Source organism: Jaculus jaculus, chromosome 1, assembly GCF_020740685.1.
Source record: "Jaculus jaculus isolate mJacJac1 chromosome 1, mJacJac1.mat.Y.cur, whole genome shotgun sequence".
Taxonomy (NCBI): domain Eukaryota; kingdom Metazoa; phylum Chordata; class Mammalia; order Rodentia; family Dipodidae; genus Jaculus; species Jaculus jaculus.
The window spans coordinates 302,619,217-302,642,944 of NC_059102.1; the positions used below are offsets into that span (position 1 = coordinate 302,619,217).

A 23,728-nucleotide genomic window follows, 5' to 3' on the forward strand; every position below is an offset into this window, starting at 1 on the left:
ACCTCAGGTACTTGTCATACTACCTAACATAAAAAAATACACATGAACACTTACTTTAACCCTGATTTCTGCAGGATATCTAGAAGAAAGGAGAAGGACAAATAGGCTCTGGAGTAGTTGTGTCAGGAATTTAATTCTTAAAAAGGCCTGCTTAGATAGAATTCTACTAAGTCTTAAGAGGGGGCAAGATGAAATAAATGATACATTTTATTTCTCTCACAGACTTCTGAAAAAAAAAAAAAAAGTACTGAGAGCAAATACCACCCAGGAGATTTGTAGCTTAAAGCAAATCATCTTAAGGTCCTAGAATCTATGAACACTTAGATGGAACATTTTTTGAAGTTTACATCTTCCTTAACAATGCTCATCTTTGTGTACCATTTCCTATACTCATTTATTTCTCTTCCCACTTCATTCCTTACTGATTTTCTTCATTCATAGGCAATAGTTGCTGTGGGATTTTTAATTGGGTTTTAAATTTCTTTTTAGTGGATTCTTTGCACTTAAAGGGTAGGGAAAAGGCCATTTAGAATATGACTATATTGGTAGTCTCAATTTGGGACTGAATTATAAAAATTATAATTATTTTTCTCTTTGCAAAACTTAAGAGGAAATATCTTAAATGAGTATACTGTGGTGAATGTTTTGATTTCTTTTTGGATGAAGTACTCAAAATCTATGGGAATATCTCATATAAAATCTAGTATAGTGTTAGGAGAGGAATAGAATGTCTACCAACTACTAAAAATTAAGATTACAAAATGGCTTGCATTGCAGCAACTTGGTTATATGTTCAATGGTCTTGGTCTGATCTAGGGAGTATTTAACCAGATGTAGTCCCAAAATTGTGCTGCAGAAAGCTGACAGAGCTAGGCTTGCAGAGTGAGCTAATTAAGCTTATTTGAAACCAGACAATGAGAGGAGAGAAAGAATGATTGGGGAGCCAAGTAGAACACTGCTCTCTATTATCCTCCTACACTCATTATAACAATGCTTTGCCACAGAATGCTAAGAAACCTGAAGGAATGTTTTTGTGTCATTTGTTATTGGCCATTAGATCAAGCAGACATATAGCTCCTTTTAAAACATCCACAGTGGACAGAAGATTCTAGACAACTATGCTGTAAGAAATTTGAAACTAATGGATAAGAAACATACACATATTTTATTTTTTAAATATATTTATTTATTTATTATTTGAGAGAGAGACACACAGAGAGAGAGAGACAGAGAGAATGGGTGTGCCAGGGTGTCTAGCCACTGCAAATGAACTCCAGGTCATGTGCCACCTTGTGCATCAGGCTTACATGGGTCCTGTAGAATGCAACCTGGGTCCTTTGGCTTCACAGGCAAGTGCTTTAACCACTAAGCCATCTCTCCAGCCCTATTTTTTATTTTTTGGTTTTTTGAGATAGGGCCTCACTCTAGCCCAGGCTGACCTGGAATTCACTCTGTAGTCTCTGGGTTGCCTCGAACTCGCAGTGATCCTCTCCTACGTCTGCCTCCCAAGTACTGGGATTAAAGGCATATATGGTTTTAAATAGATTCAACTGTACTATTCCAGACTGAGGAGGGCAACCTTGACTGGATGTACCTAAGGAAGTCAGCCTGGTAAAAGTCATCACTGACAGCATTAAATTGCATGATGACTGCATTGCTAGTTTTGTGCATCAACTCTTTTGAGATAGGGTCTCCCTGTGTGGCTTTGGCTGGCATGGAACTACTATGCAGAACAAGCTGGCCTCAACCTTGTGGTGATCCTTCTGCCTCTGCTTCTACAGGATATTTTTACACAGGAAGAAAAAACTAACTCAATAACTTTTTCTTTATATACATATAGTATCTATGACACGTGTGTGTGTGTGTGTATGTGTGTGTATGTATGCATGCCTTGTGTGGTGTATATGTGTATAGGCCAGAGGACATTAAGCATCCTCCTCTATCATTTCTTCACCTTATTTCCTTGAGACAGACTTTCACTGAACCTTCAGCTGGCATCACTGGCTGACCAGTGAGGCCCAGAGATCTTCCTGTCTATCCCTCCTCAGTGCTGGGCTTACAGGCATGTGCAGCCATCCCAGCTCTTTCTATGGCAGCAGGGGGGGGGATGGGAGGGAGGGAGAATGTTAAACTCAAGTCCACATGCTTGAGCAGCAAGCACACTTACCCACTGAATCATCTCAGATTCCCCAAGACTATTCCTTTCTTTTTTTTTAAATTTTTTATTTATTTATTTGAGAGCGACAGATACAGAAGAAAGACAGATAGAGGGAGAGAGAGAGAATGGGCGCGCCAGGGCTTCCAGCCTCTGCAAACGAACTCCAGACGCGTGCGCCCCCTTGTGCATCTGGCTAACGTGGGACCTGGGGAACCGAGCCTTGAACCGGGGTCCTTAGGCTTCACAGGCAAGCGCTTAACCGCTAAGCCATCTCTCCAGCCCCCCAAAACTATTTCTAAAACTCACCCATTGCTGATTGTGATTGTTCACGTCTCTAATTCCAATACTTGTGAAGCTAGACAGGAGGACTGTTAAGAGTTAGGGGCTACACTCTACAATATCAAGCTACCATCAATCACGGGGTATAAGAGGGCCTACACCTATCAAACTGTCTATCAAAAAAGTAAGTGTTATCTCAATTTTCCGGGTGCTAACTTACTCTCCGTTTGAGAATCTTATCTCTTTTCCAGATAGATGCAGATCCTAAGAAGAGAGCTGCCCCAACATACCTCAGAAGGGGCCCAACTGAAACTAAGGACAACTGGCGAAATAAGTAAGGGTGATGTTTTGCTATGAACCGGATACCAGCACAAAGGGGAAGGAGATCAACGCAGAGAAAAATCAACTCCTACCAAATCAGAGAGCCAAAGCTTCAGAGGCCCCTAACACCTCAGCACTGAAGCAGACCAAAAATGAACCCAACATGGCTCAGGGAAATCTTGCGGAAGAGGAGGTGGAAAGAATGTCAGAGTTACATGTTGGGTCATGATTTGCAGAGACATTTATCATACTAATAACTGGGGGCTAACTCCACAATGCACGACCCATTTTCATTAACAAGGAGGGTCTAATGGGAGGGGGTAGATCACAGATGAGCCTAAATAATGGTACCAAACTGCCTGTATTCACTGAAAAGAAAACTAATAAATTAAATTTAAAAAAAAAAAGAGGGAAGGAGGGAAGGAGGCGGGGGGACAGAAAAAGAAAGAAAGGGAGGGAGAAAGGAAGAAAAAAAGAGAAAGAGGGAGGGAGGGGGTAAAGAAGGGAGAGAGAGAAGGAGGGAGAAAGAAAAGAAGGAAGGGATGAAGTATGGACAAAAATAAAATGAGAGCAACCAAAAAAAAAAAAAAAAAAAAGAGTTAGGGGCTAGCTTACTACACAGCAAGTAACAAACCAGCCAGGACAAAAATACGAAACTGTTTCAAAACAAAACAAGATAAACAAACATCATCTAATCACTAACTCATTCCAACAACCTAGCCAGCCTAGAACAAATGTACAACTTGTTCCCTCAAGGAATTTATAGTCTATAAGGGAAAAAGTCTTTTAAAAGTTATCATACAAGTAAAAGCTATATTGTATTTATTTAAAAAGTAAACACAGTGCTCTGAGGGAGAAGTAAAGGTGGAAGGACAGTACAGTACACGACTCTATATCTGACTTGTCTCTGAAGAATTACAATGAAGCTGAGTTCTGAGAAGAAACCAGTGAAGAGTGGCCAGTGTGTTCCAGGCACACAGACAACAGCAAAGGATGGGAAAGAGCAAAAATTACCAGCCCAGTGCAAAATGTTGTTCCTTGTTCAAAAACTAAGACTTTCAAGATGCTGTGAGAGAGTGTTAATCTAGTGTGGCGACCTGTGTAAATTCACATCTATGAAGCTGGCTCCAGGAAAGGAGAATGTGTGTCTGAGGGGATGCATGCCAGGTGTCAGAGCACAGTGAGTGAGGGGAGGAATTGCTAGCCAAAGCGGAAGGGGCCTGAGGGGTACAGTCTCATGTGTGTGGTCCAGGAACCAACCTCATGGGGTGTCTGCTTTGCAATACCATCCTCCAAACCATTACTAGGAGCTATTGTGCAAGACACAATGTTATGTAATCACACAGCCTGTGCTAGAAGGAAGACAAGACAGTCTGCTTTCAAAGAGCTTACAGATAATTCTTTAATTTAGGGTCCAATCTGCAAGTTCCTCAAGAAAGGTATAAGCACCATTTGTGGGAGAGTAAGACATGATGATTACTCACTTGGAGTGGAGAATTGCAAAGCACACAGACAGAACTGCAGATTAACTTAAGTAAGCATGGTTCTGCCTTGGACAGGTTAGTCTATCATGCCACTGAGGACAACCATCACTCCCTTGTGCTCGGCCCCAAGTGCTGCTGTGAGTTTTAATGCATTTGAGTCCATCACATAAGAGGTAGGCACTATTACCATCTTCATCTATTGAAGAAGAAACAGAGGCACAGGAGTAAATGAGTTGCCTACCATTACATAGCTAGCATGCTAGGAATTTCATTCAAATCCAAGTTGTCTGAGTTCAAAGTCCTTGCTGACCTGCTATAGGACCCTACCCTTTTACTAGCAATACATTTTATTTTGCTCTGTTTACTTAAAATCGATATGCTATAAGTATGCCTTTTAGTTTTCCTCCAAGTCTTCTGTTGTTCCTCCTCCTTCTCCCTTCTCCAACACACAGAACTTCCAATTAGCTAGCTAGGAAATATCCAAGAAAAACAATGGTCCTCAAGATTTGCTTATTGGTTTTTATATGTAAAACCTGACTTGGCAGGAATGGCCGTATGAAATATTGTGGTCTAATTTCTGAAAGCCAATTCTGCTACTAATAGCCCAACTGTGTGTTCTATTCTATTATGAAGGTCAACTAGAGACCATATAGTAATGGCTAATTTCTACTGACTCCAATAACTGTAAGAACTCAATGGGACTCTGGGAATTTACATTGGCTCCTAGAGTCCCCATGACCCAATGCTGAACCTGTGCATATATAAGCTTATCAATTCAACAAATGCCAACTATGTGCAAGGCACTACATCATGGTTATGTGTGAACCAGAGAGGTTTAATAAGGGAGAAAGACTCACCCTGAATATAGGCAGTACTGCCTCAAGGACTGGAGTTCCAGATGAATAATAAGGATAAAAAGAAGAAAGCAAGTTGAATCCAAGCATTCATCTCTCTCTGCTTCCTGACTATAGACACAATGTGACTAGTTGCCTCATACTCCTACTGCCATGCCTTTCCTCCATGATGGACTTATATTTTCAAAGTGTGATCCAAAGTAAACTCTCTCTTCCTTAAGTTACTCCTCGTTAGGTACCTGGTCACAGTAATACAAAAAGTAACTAATACATTACCATTAAGAAGTCACTAAGGTTTTAACATGGGGCACTAGGGTTGGGGATATACCTCAGAGGAAAAGCACTTGCCTATCATGCAGAAGGCCCTGGGAGCTCTTGATCTCTACTACTGTAAAAACAATAAATCAACAAATCAACATAAACAATACTATGAAAGGATCAAAAAGGAAACCATGTATATGCTTAACTAGGAGGATAAAGAAAGAGGTAGAAATTGAAAGAACATTCAGAAAGCTATAAAACTGGCTGAGGAACAACAGCCTTTATGAAGACAGAAAAAGTAGAAAAGAAGATAAAGAAGGACACTAATACAAGAGGGGTGTTTAGAAACCAGGCCTGCCAGGCATGGTGGTGCACACCTTTAATCCCAGTACTTGGGAGGCACAGGTACAAAGAATGCTGTGAGTTCATGGCTAACCTGAAACTACAGAATGAGTTCCAAGTCATCCTGGGCTAGAATGAGACCCTATCTTGATGCAAAACAAAAACCAGGCCTGATGGTACATATCTATAATCCCAGCACTTTAGAGGTGAAGTTAAGAGGCTCAAGAGTTCAAATCCATCCTCAGTTATAAAGTAAGTTCACAGTAAGATGAAAACGGGGGGGGGGGAGGGGCAGGAGGGGGAGGGAGAAAGAGATTTAAAATGAGTCTTTTCCTGTCAGCTCAGTTAGGCCCAATGATCCCCTGCCTTCCTTGAACTCATCTAGAATTAGTCTAAATTACCCATTTAATAAGCATGCATGTAAAGGAAAAAAAAGGAGAGAATGAGTTCAGAAAAATTTTCCTTGGTTATGAAACTCTTCTATAGCTATGGGTAGGCCTTAAGGCAAAATAAAACAAAAATCTTATTCAAACCTGGTACCTAGCTCAAGCTAACACAAAGCTGAGTACCTAGCAGTTACCTAGCACAGATTTACTCAGGTAAGAGTGTACTAAATGTCTTGTGGTTCAAAGAGAGTTTGTTAATTAGTTAGAGTATTGGAACAAAAGGACAGATACAGACTGCTCATGTATCTTCCTTGAGTATGAACATTACAGGAGCAATGTAATGACATAAAACTGATTAGTGGAGAGCCATAGGAATCTGCTCAAACACAAGACATTTTTGTGAGCTAAATTAGAAAATTATGATAACCAATTAAAATGACAGTTTTCCATGTTTGACAGAGCCAATAACTACTTCTGCTCTTTGGGTAAATTCTAAAGTAATATTGAAATTATGTAACATTTTATATGCTATCCTATTGGACTATTTCTTAAATTAAACATTCATTATGGGCTGAAGAGATGGCTCCATGGTTAAAGGCACTTGCTTGCAAAGCCTGAGGTCTGTGCTTGATTCCCCAGTAAAGCTAGATGCACCAAGTGATGCATACTTCTGAAGTTTATTAGCAGTGGCAAAAGGCCTTGGCATGTCCATACACTCTCTCAGTCTGCCCTTTTCTCTCTGTCTCAAATAAATAGAAATATTGAAAAGGCAAAATATCATTACAATCATTCATAATAAAACACAATGTATACAAAACTATGATAAAAACACTATGCACAATAAACTCAACACATGAAGAATATATACACACCTAACAATATATGAGGCTTTATATAAAAAAGTAATTTCATTTTGGAAAAAAGCAGTATCAAAGGGACAAAAATGACTTGGTGGTTAAAGGTGCATGCTTACAGCTTGCTGGCCCAAGTTCACTTCCCTAGCCACACAAAGCTGAATGTAAAAAGTTTATACACCTGGTGTTTGTTTGCAGCAGCATGAGATCCTGGAGTCTCCCACACCACACATACACACACACACACACACACACACACACACACACACACACACAAATTTTACAAAGTGTTTAAATTTTTCTGATGTAAAGACAAGATCAAATGAGACTATATTTAAATTACTGTTTCCTCTACACACAAGTAAAGCAACTTGTCTGTCTGCCTCTTTGAAGTCTGTATACTGCAGTGTACACATGAACAACTGCTCTTCAAAGTTTGGAATGGGGTAGCATTTGTTTTCCTATCTCTATGGAAGCTGTAGGAAGGCAGGAAAAGGAAGGCAAGGGAAAATGTCTATTTCAACCCTCATGTAGCAGCCACCTTCTCTTCTCAAACACCCAACCAGAAACAGCTTACGGGAGGAAAGGACTTATTTTGGCCTTACAGTTTCAAGGGAAATCATGGCAGAGGAAGCTGGCTCACTTTGTACATCCACAGGACACACACACACACACACACACACACACACACACACGGTGAGAGAGACAGACAGACAGACAGACTGAACAGCCAGCCATAGCTGGTTCTGAACACTTAGTAGAGCTGGACTCCTCAACCCCAAGGTTTACCCCTACAAACAGCTCTTCTAGCAAGATTTTACCTCTTAAATGCTCTACCATCTGGGGACTAAGTAGGAACCTTAATCAAATATACCTGAGGTGGGTGGAATAGATAGCTCAGTGGTTAAGACACTTGCTCACAAAGCCAGGTTCAATTCCCCAGTACCCATGTAAAGCCAGATGTATAAAGTAGCACATGGTCTAGAGACCATTCTCTCTCTATTTCTCTCTCTCCTTCTCCTTGTAAATAAATAAATATTTTTTAAAATACCTAAGGCTATGGGGGATATTTACATTCAGAGGACCACATGTCACTTCCTTTCCAAGCTTCCGGGCCCTCCTCATTTTCCTGGGAACCAAAGTTGAAAGGCAGCTGGAAGTAAAAGGTCACTCACAGACTGCAGCTGTTTGAATGTCAGCTAAGAGCTGTGAATGACAGTTTATAGCTATCTTTAAATTTTTAAATGATGTTTTCCCTAGTAAATTCCTGACAGTAATAATTTACTAGGGGAAACTGACTAGATAACTTGAGAAAATAAGATCTTCTGAGGCCTAGCCTGCTGCTGTCTTTCGTAGTTCCATTATCACATATCACTTTGTAAGGAACGCCTGCAAGAGGAAGCAGTGAAATGACAGTATACTCATCAAGTGACTCTGATGTCACAACTTCCTCTAAGTGGAGGATGTGTAGAAAGCACTGAGGAGCTAATTAATCCAAGGATTGATGGAGAAAGAGATGGGGAAGAGAACATAATTTAGTATTTAATTATATTTTACTATAAGAAACTACGCAGTCAGCTATACCAAGAGTTTTAACACTGAGCCCACTGAATTTGGCAAAAGATCTGTACTTGAGCTTTGGAGAGAATTCTATAAATATACAATATTACCCAGAATACCTTGGAAATATAGGGAATGTTTATAAAAAACCTTTTTGTTTTCTATGTCCATAACTCAATTCTTTCCCTCTGTCTCTCTTTGTTTTTTTTTTTTTTGGGGGGGGGGGGTTTGAGGTAGTATCTCGCTCTAGCTCAAGCTGACCTGGAATTCACTATGTAGTTTCTGGGTGGCATCGAACTAGCAGCAAACCTTCTATTCTACCTCTGACTCCTGAGTTCTAGGATTAAAGGCATGTGCCACCATGCCTGGCTTCAATTTTATCTCTTTGATATAAATATATTAAATATTTACTAGCAATAACAAATAATAAGGGGGGCTGGGCACACCAGGGTCTCTATCACTGCAAATGAACTCCATATGCATGTGCTACTTTGTGCAATTGGCTTTATGTAAGTATAGGGAAATCAAACTCAGGCTACCACGCTTTGCAAGCCAGCACCTTTACCCACTGACCATCTCTCCAGCTACCTTTTTAAAAAAGTATTTAAATTTTTTTTATTTACTTGCAAGCAGAGAGAGAGAGAGATAGAAGAGAGACACACAGAGAGAATGGGCATGCCAGGGCCTCCAGATGCATGTGTCACTTTGTGCATCTGGCTTCGCAGGCAAGTGACTTAACCACTGGGAAATCTCTTCAGCCCTCTAGCTCTCTTTAATGTTTTTTTTTTTTTTTTATTTTCACTCTTTTTGGAGAGGGTGCTATCCCAAACTATTTATTATACCCTGTCTTCTACTTAGACATGGCTCTGATAAATATAAATTCTACTGCATTTCTAATACAGTTCTTAATATTTATACTGAACTTTTAAAACAATTCAATAGAATAGTGTTAAGAACACTAACTAATAAGGAAGACAAATTTTAGTAGCCTATATTAACACACTATCTAAGGTGGTATCTCCAATAATATGAAAATAAACCACAGGGGAGCTCTAAGTTATAAGGTATGGTTTTCACTATTATTGAAAACAAAGCCCAATCCCATGTATTTCAATAAGCACATACTTAGGGCTAGTGCTGGGCACATTTATGAATAAGACCAAGCTTCTAACTGCTATACATATATTTTTAAATAAGCTGTTGCTATTTTTAAATTAATGATGAAAGAAATCTGGTAGTTCTACAGACCTTGATGAACATGAAGGCTGTCCTAACACTGTTTTGGAGAAGCCACTTATAGTGTACCATATCATGTAAGCTCTAAGATGCAGATTCATACTTGAAAAAATACAACATAAGTCTGGTACCTCCTCATTCTCAGCAAAAGTTTTCTCTCTCTCTTTTCATGAGCAGACTTTTACTAGTTAACATACATTTACTAGGGGAAACATTGTTATGTCAGAACAACTTCATTGTCTCTGTGAAGTACACAATAATTTTAGGTTCATTACCAGGTAGAAACTATGAAATTTGCTAAGCTAAAGAATGTTTCAATTTAACTCAAACTTCTTTTTCTGCTAAGCCACCATTTCCTTTGACTTCATGTTCTAATCAACTCTACTTTCAGCACCAGTGGTTGGCTTCCTTTTTGGAGACATTTTCCACTTAGAAGCAGAGTTAAATTTAAATCTAAATGTTGCAAAAACAACTGGGCTCATCTAGACTTACTTTTTACCCAGGCTTAGGATTTTTACAAGTTTACATAATGCTACAATGTCATGGATCTTAAGGAATGTCAAAAAATATTGAAATCACATATGATAAAATTCAAAATTTTCAAAATCTGTTTAAACTTTCAGAACTCTAAGTTTTTCATATTTTTTTAATTTTTTATTTATTTATTTGAGAGCGACAGACACAGAGAGAAAGACAGATAGAGGGAGAGAGAGAGAGAATGGGCGTGCCAGGGCTTCCAGCCTTTGCAAACGAACTCAAGACGCGTGTGCCCCCTTGTGCATCTGGCTAACGTGGGACCTGGGGAACCGAGCCTCGAACCGGGGTCCTTAGGCTTCACAGGCAAGCGGTTAACCGCTAAGCCATCTCTCCAGCCCAGTTTTTCATATTTTTAAGTTAACAATTCCCTTAGGAATTTTTAAGGTATTATTTATAAATAAAAGTGCATAAGAGCAAGACAAAATGCAGGCAAGCTCCATATTAAGTGCTTTATAATCTAGCCAGCTTTGTAAATAGTAGTATGTATTTATGTTTTTTGTTTGTTTGTTTGTTTGTTTTTTTCAAGGTACAATCTCGCTATAGCCCAGGATGACCTGAATTCATTACGAAGTCTCAGGGTGGCCTTGAATTCATGGCGATCCTCCTACCTCTGCCTCTCAATTGTTGGAATTAAAGGCTTGTGCCACCATGCCTGGTATTGTGTGTTATTTTTAGTCTGGAAAAAGTCAAAGGACTGTACTTGGAAATTCTTAAAACTATTTAATCAGGGTTGGAGATATGGCTTAGCAGTCAAGGTGTCTGTCTGCAAAGCCAGAGGATCTAGGTTTGATTCTCCAGGACCCATGTAAGCCAGATGCACAAGGGCATGCATGCATCTGGAGTTCGTTTGCAGTGTCTGGATGCCCTGGTGCACCCATTCTCTCTCTTTTTTTTTTCTCTTAAATAAAAATAATAAATAAATAAGATACAGAGAGGAAACACCCTAAACGATTAAAAAGAAAAAAAACCTATTTAATAACATCAACTCAGAAACCAAGAACTGAAAAGCATTCACAAAAACTTTCTGGAGAAAAACAATAATAAAAGGCTTCCCTGAGAGGAAAGAAAATAAAAACTCAGAAATAATAATCACCTTTTTAATTTTTATTTATTTATTTATTGGTTTTTCGAGGTAGGGTCTTACTCTATCCCAGGCTGACCTGGAATTCACTATATAGTCTCAGGGTGGCCTCGAACTCATGGCACTCCTCCTACCTCTGCCTCCTGATTGCTGGGATTAAAGGCATGCACCACCACGCCCAGACCTTTTTAATTTTTTAGAAAATATTTTTATTTATTTATTTTCAGGTAGAGAGAGAATAGAGAGACAGACAGAATGAGCATGCCAGGGACTCCAGCCACTGCAAATGAACTCCAGATGTACGTGCCAATCGGTGCCTCTGGTTGTATGTGGATACTGGGGAATCAAACCTCGGTCATTAGGTTTTGCAAGCAAGCACTTAAAGTGCTCAGCCATCCCTCCAGCCCGATAATCACCTTTTTAGAAAGAAATCCATAAGGGAACGTTAACATGAATGGGAAGTATTTCTTCATTCAGGTACTGTGTCTTAATTATCATTTTCTGCTGACAAAAGCTAAAGGAAACAGGATGTATCTGGCCTAGGAACCTAAACAAAGTAGAGAGTCTCTGGCTAATTCAAATGAGTTAAATGATGCAATGCTGAATTTGACTCTACTAAGAACACAAATTTTTCATTATGTACTTATGTACATAAAGAACTAAAGAAAAGGACGTAATAAGTAATCCAGGTATGGCAGGATATGTCTGCAATCTGAGCACTAGAGAGACTGAGATAGGATGAATGTGAAAACAATCCAGACTACACAGTGAGACCTTACCTCAAAAGACCTAAGTTAGCTAAAATCTGTTTTCATGTGTTTGGTTACAGCAAACAAATAAACAAACTGAAAAATACCGAGTCTGGAGTGGCCTATAGGGAGGAGACTGGGTTCATGGTAGGAGGAAGGCAGCCAGGCCCAGTGTTTGTGCCAGAGCACAGCAGGAGTGAGAAGGGCATTTATAGAGTGCCAGCCTGGCACGGGTGTGTTGGAGTCCAACCAGAATGAGGAAAATGCATGGGAGGGCACAATCTGGCATGAGGAGTTACAGTAGGGGGAGGATGGCAAGCACACTATCCAGGGTGCAACAGCAGGGATGGCAGCTTGGCATATTTAGGGCGATATCAAATAAATTACAGATACAGACTGCTTAGTGCCAAGAGGGAAGTTAGAAAGAGCTCTATAGTACTGGGCTGTAAATGGAGGTACCAGTACAAAGTCAGAGTGGACAAACAGGCAGATGCAAAGGCATGTAAGCGTGTTTGTCTGTGTATGCACGATGCCTAGCTGACTGCTGGGAGGACCTAGAACAATACTTCCCCGGAAGCAACAAACCTATCATAGAGTTTTGGGTTTGGCTGTCACTGTATATGAAAAAGAACCAGGGCCATTTGTAAAACACAAAAAGAACCTGGAATATCTTGCAATGACAAAAGCAAGTTATACTCAGAGAAGAAGAATATGTCAAAGGACACAAAGTTATCCAAAGGAACTCCCACTGGAGTTCCAAATAGGAGAAATCTCAGCATCCAAATAAATGATACAGCTATATTACGTAGAAATGGAAGCCATGGGTATTTATAGGCATAAATGAAAGAAATTATGTGGGAATGGAATATTTATATAATTCCAAAGTACTTCTGCCCAGTATCTTTTCTAGTCATAAAAGGGAAAAGAACAACCTTACATGTAGAACCTTGTAACTTAGTCAACCTGGTCAGATAAAGCAGTACCAGTGTGAGAACATATGAGAACTATGCTCTGGGTGCTAGATTGGATGTGATGAGGAAAAACACAGCATCGTCTGCATTCACTTCCATCAAGATACGTGCCCCAAGTCCAACCACAAGGAACTATAGATGAACTCAGAGAGACAGTCTATTGATGACTAGTTTGTAATTTTCAAGAATATCAGCACTAAGCGTGTCAAAAGACAGAGAGAATTTTCCACACCTGGAAAAGCTGGAGAGAGTTGAACATGGCTGAATCTAGTTCTCCATTAGGACATTCTCATATATTAGGTAATTAATATCCTTCTGGACAGGCTGTAAAGATGGCTTAGTGGATAAGGTGCTTGCCTGTGAAGCCAAAGGACCCAGGTTCAATTCCCCAGAACCCACACATGCCAGATGCACATGGTGGCACATGTGTCTGGAGATCATTTGCAGTGGCTAGAGGCTCTGGCATGAACAATCTCTTTCTCTCTCTCTCTCTCTCTCTCATAAATAAGTAAGTTAAAAAAAATCCCTCTGGGAACTGAAGATGAGGACTGACTTTCTGGAGTAGTTCTGATATAATCCTACATAAAGATGCAAAAATTCCACATTCCTTCTAGTTTATGCATCCCCCACCCCCGCAGTTTACTACCAGCCTTTCTGTGATTCAGAGCTCACTCAACAGAAAAGTGTTGAACAAAGGTAGCTCAAAACTTCGCTGAACAGGCAAATAAACACTTACCTAAAACACATGCTCAACCTAAGAAAAGCTATTATAACTTTAAATCTCATTTTAATGATAATAATACTAATCTCAAACATCTACACCTAGCCAGGTGCATGCCTTTAATCCCAACACTTGGGAGGCAGAGGTAGGAGGATCGCCATGAGTTCGAGGCCACCCTGAGACTCCATAGTGAATTCCAGGTCAGCCTGGGCTACATGAGACCCTGCCTCAAAAAACCAAAAAAATAAAAATAAAAAACATCTATACCTAGATACAAAACAGGAGGAGACAATGTCTTCAACCAGCACATACACTCATTCACATAGTACTTCTGCCACTTGACTGTAGGCGTAATGAGGAAGTAATAAAAGGCAATACATGAACATTTTTAAAGTTAAATATTAATGAAGCCTGCTAGCATGAAATAGAAATCATCTCTTCATTTCCCACAGTGACAAGGAAATGGAGGGCAAGAACTAAGTATACCACACAGGACCATTTGTTTACATGGAGATCCTCATGCTGTGGTCACAGTCCCACTCCTCTAGGCCACCCTGAACTGTTTCCATGAATTTGGTTACAAAGGAAAATTGGATGACTGAAGGGGACCCAAGAATATACTATATAATTAAGAGGTCACCAGCATAATTTAACTAGAGATGGCTACAGTTTACCCAAGGTTTCTAAAAGCTTTAGAAAAGGAGCAAAGGAGAGTTAGAATAGCTTGCTATTCCAAAAGAAAGACTCAAAAGTCATCTTGAGGGATATTCCAGTGACCAAAAAGGGATAATCTCATCATTTCCATAATTGAAAAGATATGATATTGAATAAACTATAAAAACTGTGATTTTACAGATTATAAATGAAACATAATCCTGCTAGAATAAGGAAAAGAACCACATGTTATTTCTGTGTTCCTTATTTCCTCATTCTGCCTGGCATACCATGTCATATAGATATAAAAACCTCATGCCTTTCTCCTTTTCATATATCCCAATTGGCTGAGGCAACTAATTCCCATTTAATATAGTGGAGTAAAACATATGGCAATAATGGTCACTTCTCTAATATCTTTTCAAAAAACATCTAAGTCTTGTCAGAGCCAAAGTAAGCTTTGATTTGGCTAAGGAGTATCAGATTCTTAAGTTAAAAAAATTATTTATTTATTTGAAAGAGAGAAAAAAATGAATGACAATGAATACCAGGCCTCTTGCCACTGCACATGAACTCCAGATGCATGGGCCACACTGTGCACACATTGTAGGCATGGGGAAATAAAACCCAGGCTGCAGGCTTTGCTGAGCCATCTTTCTAGCCCTTCTTTCAAGCTTCAAAAGCCTTACAAAGAAAGCTCTGAAAGGAGAGCCACAAAATGTACCAGCTGTTGAAAGTTACAAGGAATGACTTCCTTTATCAAAGATGGATGAGAAGTAGGGTATCAAGCCCACCATTACCAGCAGGGATTCTGAATTTTCTCTTATAAAATAATGAAAAAGTCATCCACCATCTTTCCCTTATAAAAGAAATGGGAAGTATTCACCATATAAGAGACTAAGGTTTGGGGCTGGGGAAATTGTTCAGCAGTTAAAGGTGTTTGTTTGCAAAGTATACTTGTGCAGTTTCAATTCCCCAGTGCCCATGTAAAACCAGATGTAAACCAGATGTAAAGTGGCACTTGCCTCTGTGATCCCAATGCACCTACAACAACAGGAGCTGGAGCCAGAAGAGTCCAAAGCTCATGGCGAGCTAGTTTCACATTCCTTTGCAGCCTAACAGTTCATTTGTAGGGGCAAGGGACCCTGTCTCAGATGGCAACAAATAACAGGAAGAACCTAGACCCATCAATACAACAAGAAAAGAAAGTTGATTGCCTATCACAAGATGAGTCATCTATATCACAGCTGCCAGAGTCCATGGAACATCATAGATGAAATGATGGGTTAAATATGAGTGCTACCCACACTCCTAGCCCAAGAACCTTCTCAAGGGAGATGGTGGTAGACACTGAGGAGACTCAAAACTCATTTTAGCAGAAAATCAGAGGCTGCTGAGAGCTCAACACTAAAGGAGACTTATAATATGCCCAAGACTCAGGGAACATTGCAGAAGATGGGGAAGAAAGAATGAAAGAGCCACAGGGTGATAAGGCATGTTCTGTGCACCCTCCACCAGAGACTGGTATATTCATAACCCCAAAGTGATTACCATTAAGCTCACTGAGAGGAGCCCTCAGGGAAATGAAGGTGGGGGAGAAGGAACATAAGAGTATAACCTAATGGAAATATGGCCATTAGGCAGTATGTTCATATGGTAAGTTCTCAGTTAAAAGAGAGAGAGAGATAGAGAGAGAAAGAGAAAGAGAGAGAGAGAGAGAGCTAGAGAAATGGCTTAGTGGTTAAGGTGCTTGCCTATCTCTTTCTCAAATAAATTATATATGTGTGTGAAGATATATATATTACATTATATATATAATCAGGTAGATAAAAAGATGCTCAATATCATCAAAGAATGTAAATTAAATTTTCAAAAGATAGTACTTACTACATACTTATCTGAATATCCAGGCTATAAGGATAGAGATTAACATCATTAAGTACCACAGAGCACATGGAGAAATATAAAATGTGACGGAGCAAGAGTTTGGAAATTACTTAAAAGTTATACAAACTTAGTATATGGCTCAGCAATTATACTCCTAGGCATCTCCCCAAGAGAAATAAAATCTTGCGTGGAAATATTCATAGAAGCATTATTCTTAGTAGTCAAAACTAAAAAAAAAAAAAAAGTTAAAAGTTCACCAATTGATAAATGGAGAAACAAAATCTGAGAGGCTCAAATCTTAAAGTACTGTTATGCAACATACACTAGTCTAAACTGGCCTCAAGCTCACACTCTTTCTGCTTTAGCCTCCTTAATTCTGGGAGAAGTGACACTTAGAAATCATTGCTAGAGCGGGGTGTGATGGTGCACACCTTTAGTAACAGAACTAGAGAGGCTGAGATAGTCAGATTGCCATGAGTTCAAGGACAGTCTGGGGCTACAGAGTGAGTTCCAGGCCAGCCTGGGCTATAATGAGGCCTGATAAAACTACAATACTAAATAAAATGAAATAAAATAATTGCTAAGTGAGAGAAGCCAGATACAAAAGACTACATATCATAAAATCACACTGATGTAAAATTTCCCAAGAAGGCCAATGGATAGAGACAGAAAGTAAATCCGGGATCACTGTAAATGAGCATTAAGGGACTTTTAGGGATGCAATGATGGGTACACTCCATAAATCACTGTACAGTATAAACACATGGATTTGTGACTGAAATATAAATTATACCTTCATAAAACTATTTTAAAAACTAAAGTACCAGCTGGACGTGGTGGTGTATGCCTTTAATCCTAGCTCTCTGGACACAAACGGATCACTGTGAGTTCAAGAACAGCCTGAGACTACATAGTGAATTCCAGGTCAGCCTGGGCTAATGTGAGAACCTACCTTGAAAAACCAAAACAACAACAACAACCTAAAATATCTAGCTGGCATCTCTCTTCAGAAGTAATTTTTTTGTTTGTCTGACCTGGAATTCACTATGTCGTCTCAGGGTGGCTTCGAGCTCACAGCAATCCTCCTACCCCTGCTTCCCGAGTGCTGGGATTAAAGGTGTGTGCCACCACATCTGGCTTCAGAAGTAATTATCAACATGAAGCTTTACCATCCCATTCTGGCTCCACTTCAAATCTGTGCTCATCACAGACTATTGTATATAATGAAAGGCATGACTGTGTCACAGACTAGTAAAAATAGTAGTTACCCAACATGTATGTTAGTTTCCTTGTTGTCGGGACAAAATACCTATACCTGACCAGACGTAACTTAAGGAAGGGAAGGGTTTATTCTGGCTTCCAGTTTCAAGGGGCTACATTCTGTGATGTCAGGGAAGGCATGGGGCAGGGGCTTGAGGCAGCTGGCCCCCTCCACAGTGGGGAAGCAGATAGGGATGGATGCTGCTGTCAGCTCACTTTCTCCTTTTTATTCAATCCAGGATATCAGCCCATGAAATGTATAGTCCACTGTTAGGGTGAGTCCTCACACATAATCTAATCTAGAAAATCCCTCACAAATAATTCCAGAGATTTGTTTCCATGATGATTCTAAATCCTAAACCAGAGATGAACATCACAGTCAACATCCTACCTCTACTTTGTCCTTTACTAACCATCTTTCACTGGGAGGAGTTTCTGATGCTCAAGGTTAGCCAGCCCTGTGGTTTGCGGAGATGATATGATGTGAGTGTGGTAATGGGTGTGGTTTCACACTTAAGCCCTAAATGAGAAGGGTTTGTCCTAATTTCCTTCCTTTCAGGCAGGGAGATGGCAGAGCACCATCTTCTCCCTGAACGTTGAGAAGGAGCAGCTTTGGGCATGGCAAAAGTGCTAACTGGCCTTGGTCCTTTCACCCCATGGACTGTCTGGGAGAAAACCCAGTAGATTTTAGGATAATCCAGTCTCATTGTGTAACATGACAAGTGGAGCTCATTCCTCAACATGTGTCAGTTGCACAGTGTCTCAGGCTACTCTTTATGAGCCATTTGCAAATCAGCAATAAGTATGTTCTTATCTAATTACAGAAAAATGTATGCAACAACTTCTGTTGGTTTTCAATATTTAAGATCTGTTGTAGATAAATATGCTGGGAAATCTATCCTGGACACTAGTATATATCCAAAGTACATGTATTTAAAGAATGCACCAGAAACTTATTGAAGCTTTGTAATTTGCTTCCATCTTTTGAGTGCTGAGACCTAGTTTCTGAAGTAGTGAATTGCCAGCTATTCTCATTTCTTACAAACACTGGAATTAACATGATTCCAAGGAAAAGTTTTTGCTGCAGTTATTTCAATGAAACTTTAAGATAGTTCCATAGAAAGAAAAAAGATAACTGCATAGTATTAAAAAACTTTTTCAGGCAGCTCACTAGTACAAAAAAGCTAGGTGTGTTGGCTAACTTACCACCCAGTTTAAAACAAAACCAGGGGGTTGGAGAGATGGCTTACCTGAGAAGGTGCTTGCCTGAAAAGCCTAAGGACTCAGGTTCAATTCACCATTACCCACGTTAGCCAGATACGCATGGTAGTACTAGCATCTGGAGTTCATTTGCAGTGTCTAGGGTCCCTGGCCCTCCCATTCTCTCTCTGCCTCTTTCTCTTTCTCTCTCATAAGTAAATAAAAATAAAATGTGTTTTGAAAGATAAAACCAGGGTAGGAAAGCACTCAAGAAAACTAGAAGCCAAAGGCACTGTTCTGTTCTCCATCTCAGAAGTTACAGGGTTAAGTCTTGTAAAATTTCCAGAATGTAAGGGTTTGCCTAGACATATCTGCCCTATCAGGAAGATTGTATCTCACCCTCCCCTCTGTAAAGAAAAAAAAAAAAAAAGAGGTATGTTGTTCTTCAGGCAAATGAGGGAAACACCATGTTCTACTTGACAGCCCACAAGTGTGAAGCTTCCAGCTCTAAAAGCACAAGGTTTAGTTCAATTGCCTTAATTATACAGCAATGCCATGCAAGTCAAAACCACCAAGGAGATCAGCAGCATGCTTAAAGTTGAAGTGTTTTCATATAAAGATCTTCTAAATGAGCTGTAGCGAACAGCACATGCTGCATAACTCTACACAAAACCAATGCAATGGTCTACGCCCTGCATAATGAAAAGGCACACACTTTCTCCCAGTACTAGGTAATGACTAGATTCTGAATACTGATGCTGTTTGATGAGGATGGAAATGAACACAACAGAGACTGGTGCCATTAGAATGGCACATATTTAAATTATGTTCAACAGTTCCTAGGTTCAAAAACTCTGAAAACATACTGTTACAATTTTCCATATGAAATAAACTTACCAAATTAGACATGTCTGGCTCTATGTTGTACAACCTATACTTGGTTATAAGTGTCTTTTAAGTCATAGGTATTTCTAGATGTGAGGATTCTGTTCAGAGAACACTGAAGCATCTTGAGATCAAAGACCATGTACCTAACCTTTTCTGATGCCTCCTATAGCAAGGCATGATATATTCTTGCCACTCATAAGGGTGGTTTCAGGGTAGGCAGGATGAAACAAGTCTCTTTGGTACATTTTTGAATTACTTTTCTAGGACAATGGATGTGAGCAGATCTGCCTATATTCTCTTGCCTAGCTCCGTTGGGAGAGAAATTTAGACAATTGGCAGGGAACTGTGGTAAACCCACAGAAGAGAACACAATCATCTGTCTCATTTGCATGTGGAGCATATGGCTTGTCTCTCATTAACACCTGCCTGACATGGAAAATGTCTCTGACCAATCATTTATGGTTTTGATTTTTATTTAAACGAGTTCATGAGAGAATAAATGCTCACCCAACTCAATTTATGCTTTGCATTTTCAAATGTACAAATCAAATTTTACCTATTTATTCCCTTGACCTACAAAGGAGAAACAAGGCTGCTGAAAGCAGGCGCTAATATGAATAGCAGTGCCCAAAGCTCAGCAAGACAAGCAAGTTTCCAAAGTGAGCAGGGCTTCTGAATTACTTCGCCAACCTTGTCAGCACATCTCAAAAACTCAGAGGGGGGCGGGGAGGGGAGACTGGAGAATCTGGAATAAAATCATGTGGGCCTGGAAGTTGTTTAAAACCACTGTCTCTACAGTAGTCTTTATCTCCATTCAACAATATCCAGGCAAACATAGCTGATACCTGGAGGCACAAAGATCTGAACTGCTCAGTCATCCATCCATGCAGCAGCTTAGAAGAGGCACAGAATAGCAAGGCAGCTTTTATTTTTGTAGCAATAAATGATGATTCAATCCCATAAAACTCTTTGAATGGGCTATTCAATTTTGAAATCTCAAAAGACAGATATCATTACTACATAGATAATATGTTCACAAAGACATTGCCAGTATTATCAGCACATTCTCCCATTTTATAAGTTTTAGGAAAAATCCCCCAAAACTTACTGGTGAATGGGATACCATTTCACAGAAAACTTAGAAAAGGTAACAAAATTACTGAACTTACACAAACTTACATTAAATTAACTATCACTAATGCATTATGCATTTTATAAAACAGTTTGCATTAGTTATTAAATTACATACTCAGGTATGGTGGTGCATGCCTGAAATCACAGCACTTGGGGAGCAGAGGTAGGAGAATATCCCCACCCCAAATTTCAGAGCAGTTGGGCTACATAGTGAGTTCCAGGCTACTCAGAGTTAGATAATGAAACTTTGTTTTGATAAACAAACAAAATTACAGAAAGAGGTGGGAGATATAACAGTGGTAGAGCACTTGCCTAGCACACAGGAGGACCTGGATTATATTTCCAGTACCACACAATAGATAAATAAATATGCAGTTCAGGCTTTGAACTTGTGATTCTCCTGCCTTAGGCTCTCAGATGCTGGAATTGTAAGTGTGCACCACTATGTCTAGTAAGGTCTATTGACTTAAAAGAAGCAGAACACTGATAAGTCATGGAAATTGAAAACCATTGAGCAAAAACATTACCAAAAAAGTGAAAAGAACAACCTATTGAATGGGAAAATATATCTGCAAATCTGATAGATGGTAAGGATTTATTATCCAGACTATATAAAGAAAAACTGCAATTCAACAACAAAAATAATCAATTAGAAATGGCTAATAGACCTTAATAGACATCTCTCCAAAGAAAAGACACAAAAGACTAACAAGACATGAAATAAGACTCAACATTATTAGTCAGTAAGGAACTGCAAACCAGAATGGCAGTAAGATCTCACTTCATTCCCACTGGGAGGATTAGGATAAAAAAATACACACTAGGGCTGGAGAAATGGCTTAGTGATTAAGGCACTTGCTGCTGACCTGCAAAGCCAAAGGACCCAGGTTTGATTCCCAGGACCCAGGTAAGTTAGATGCACAAGGGGCACACACATCTGGAGTTCATTTGTAGCAGCTGGAGGCCCTGGCGTGCCATTCTCTCCCCCTCTCTCCCTGCCTATTTCTCCCTCTCAAACAAATAAAGAAAAAAAATTAATACACACACACACACACACACACACACACACACACACACACACACACACTAGCCCAAATGTGATGGCGCATGCCTTTAATCCCAGAATTTGGGAATCTGAGGTCGGAGGATCATTGTGAGTTCAAGGCCAGCCTGGGCTGTATAGTGAGTTACAGGTCAGCCTGGGCTATAGCAAAACCCTACCTCAAAAGCCAAACACACACACACACACACACACACACACACACACATACACACAGAGAGAGAGAGAGAGAGAGAGAGAGAGAGAGAGTAAGTGTTGGTGAAGAATGAAGAAATTTAAATCATTATACATTGCTGCCCAAAATATAAAATGTTTCAACTGCTGTGGAAATAGTATGGTGATCCCTCAATAAGGTAGATACAGAATTACCACATGAGCAATTCTTCTACTTTGTACCCAAAAGAATCAAAAGTAGGGACTCAGAGACATACCAGTATACCCATACTAACTGCAGTGTTATTCACAATATCAAAGGCAGAAGCCTCCACATGTCCAAGGAATGAATAAGCAAAATAAAACATTACATTAAGTGAAGTCATATTTAGCCACATAAATGAATGAAGTATCAATACATCAATACATGCTATAACACACATAGATGAACTGTGAAGACACTATGGAAAGTAAAATAACCAGATACACAAGGAGAAAAAAAAAAGATACTCAGAAAAGGTCATCTACAGAGAGAGAACACAGGCTGATTGCAGCCAGGGACTGGGTAAAGAGGAACAGGGGAAGCAGAGAAACTGGTTACTGGGTGAGAGGTTTCACCTTGGAGTGACAGATGTTTTGAAATCAGTCAAAGGTAACAGATGCAGAACACCCTGAATGTCCACTTTAAAGTGGTTCATTTTATGTTATGTGAATTTCAGCTCAATAAATCATTAGGAACAATGTTTGCAAGGATTTAACAAGTGAAAATAGTATGTAGTATGGACCATAAACAAAAATTAAAAGCAAGACTAGCACCTTCCTGTACAAGCCCTGTGCTACAATTACAGTACCTGGAGTCCTGTCCAGCAGAGCACACATGGGAAGAAGAGGAACCACACCAGGCCCTGAAGGCTGGATGAGCCCTTTCAATGTCCAGGGTCCTTTATCTTAAGATTTCATGCAATATTGTAAAAAAAAAATTTTTTAAAGCAAAGCAGGACTAGCAATCATCATTCACTGCTCTGAAGGCAAAAATTCTAATTATGTAGCATTTCTGACTATAGGAAAATAATAACTTTGGTTTTCTATCAGGAGACACCTGTCACAGACAAATCAAAATACAAAAATCTCTGAAATACCCTATCAGAGCAATGCCATTTAACAGTATGGCAAAATATTCACTAATGTTTCTCAACTTGATATGGAATTTAAAATCTACCTTTTCCCAAATGCAAATGAATCTTCAGCCAATGTCATAGCTTTGCTCTTATCATCATCCATCCAGACTGTGACTGGGTGAACCATCAGATATTTTCCATATTGCCATATCTTATCTTATTTTTAGCCTTTTCATTTATATTTGATTTTCATATAAGCATTGAGTATATCACATTCTATCTTAGCCCTTTTTAAAACTGCATGCCATATACCTGGTAACCCTATTTATTTATTAGAGAGAGAGAGAGGAAGATAGAGAGAGAATGGGCATGTCAGGGCCTCCAGCCAATGCAAATGAACTCCAGACACATTTGCCACGTGCATATGGCTTTACATGGGTCCTGGGGAATTGAACTGAGGTTCTTTAGCTTTGTAGTCAAGCACCTTAACTGCTAAGCCATCTCTGCAGCCTATCAAAACTGCTTTTTATCATATCATCTTCTATAACACTTTATATTACTCCCTACAAGAAAAATTATT

At 39.5% G+C, this 23,728-nt stretch overlaps 1 protein-coding gene and 1 pseudogene across 7 annotated transcripts in view; one reads left to right on the forward strand and one right to left on the reverse strand.

Moving 5' to 3' along the window:
• Rabgap1l (RAB GTPase activating protein 1 like) overlaps positions 1-23,728 on the reverse strand; it is a 682,536-nt gene that overhangs the window by 55,702 nt on the left and 603,106 nt on the right. The window lies entirely within an intron of this gene.
• Positions 22,845-22,999, forward strand: LOC123457967 (annotated as a pseudogene).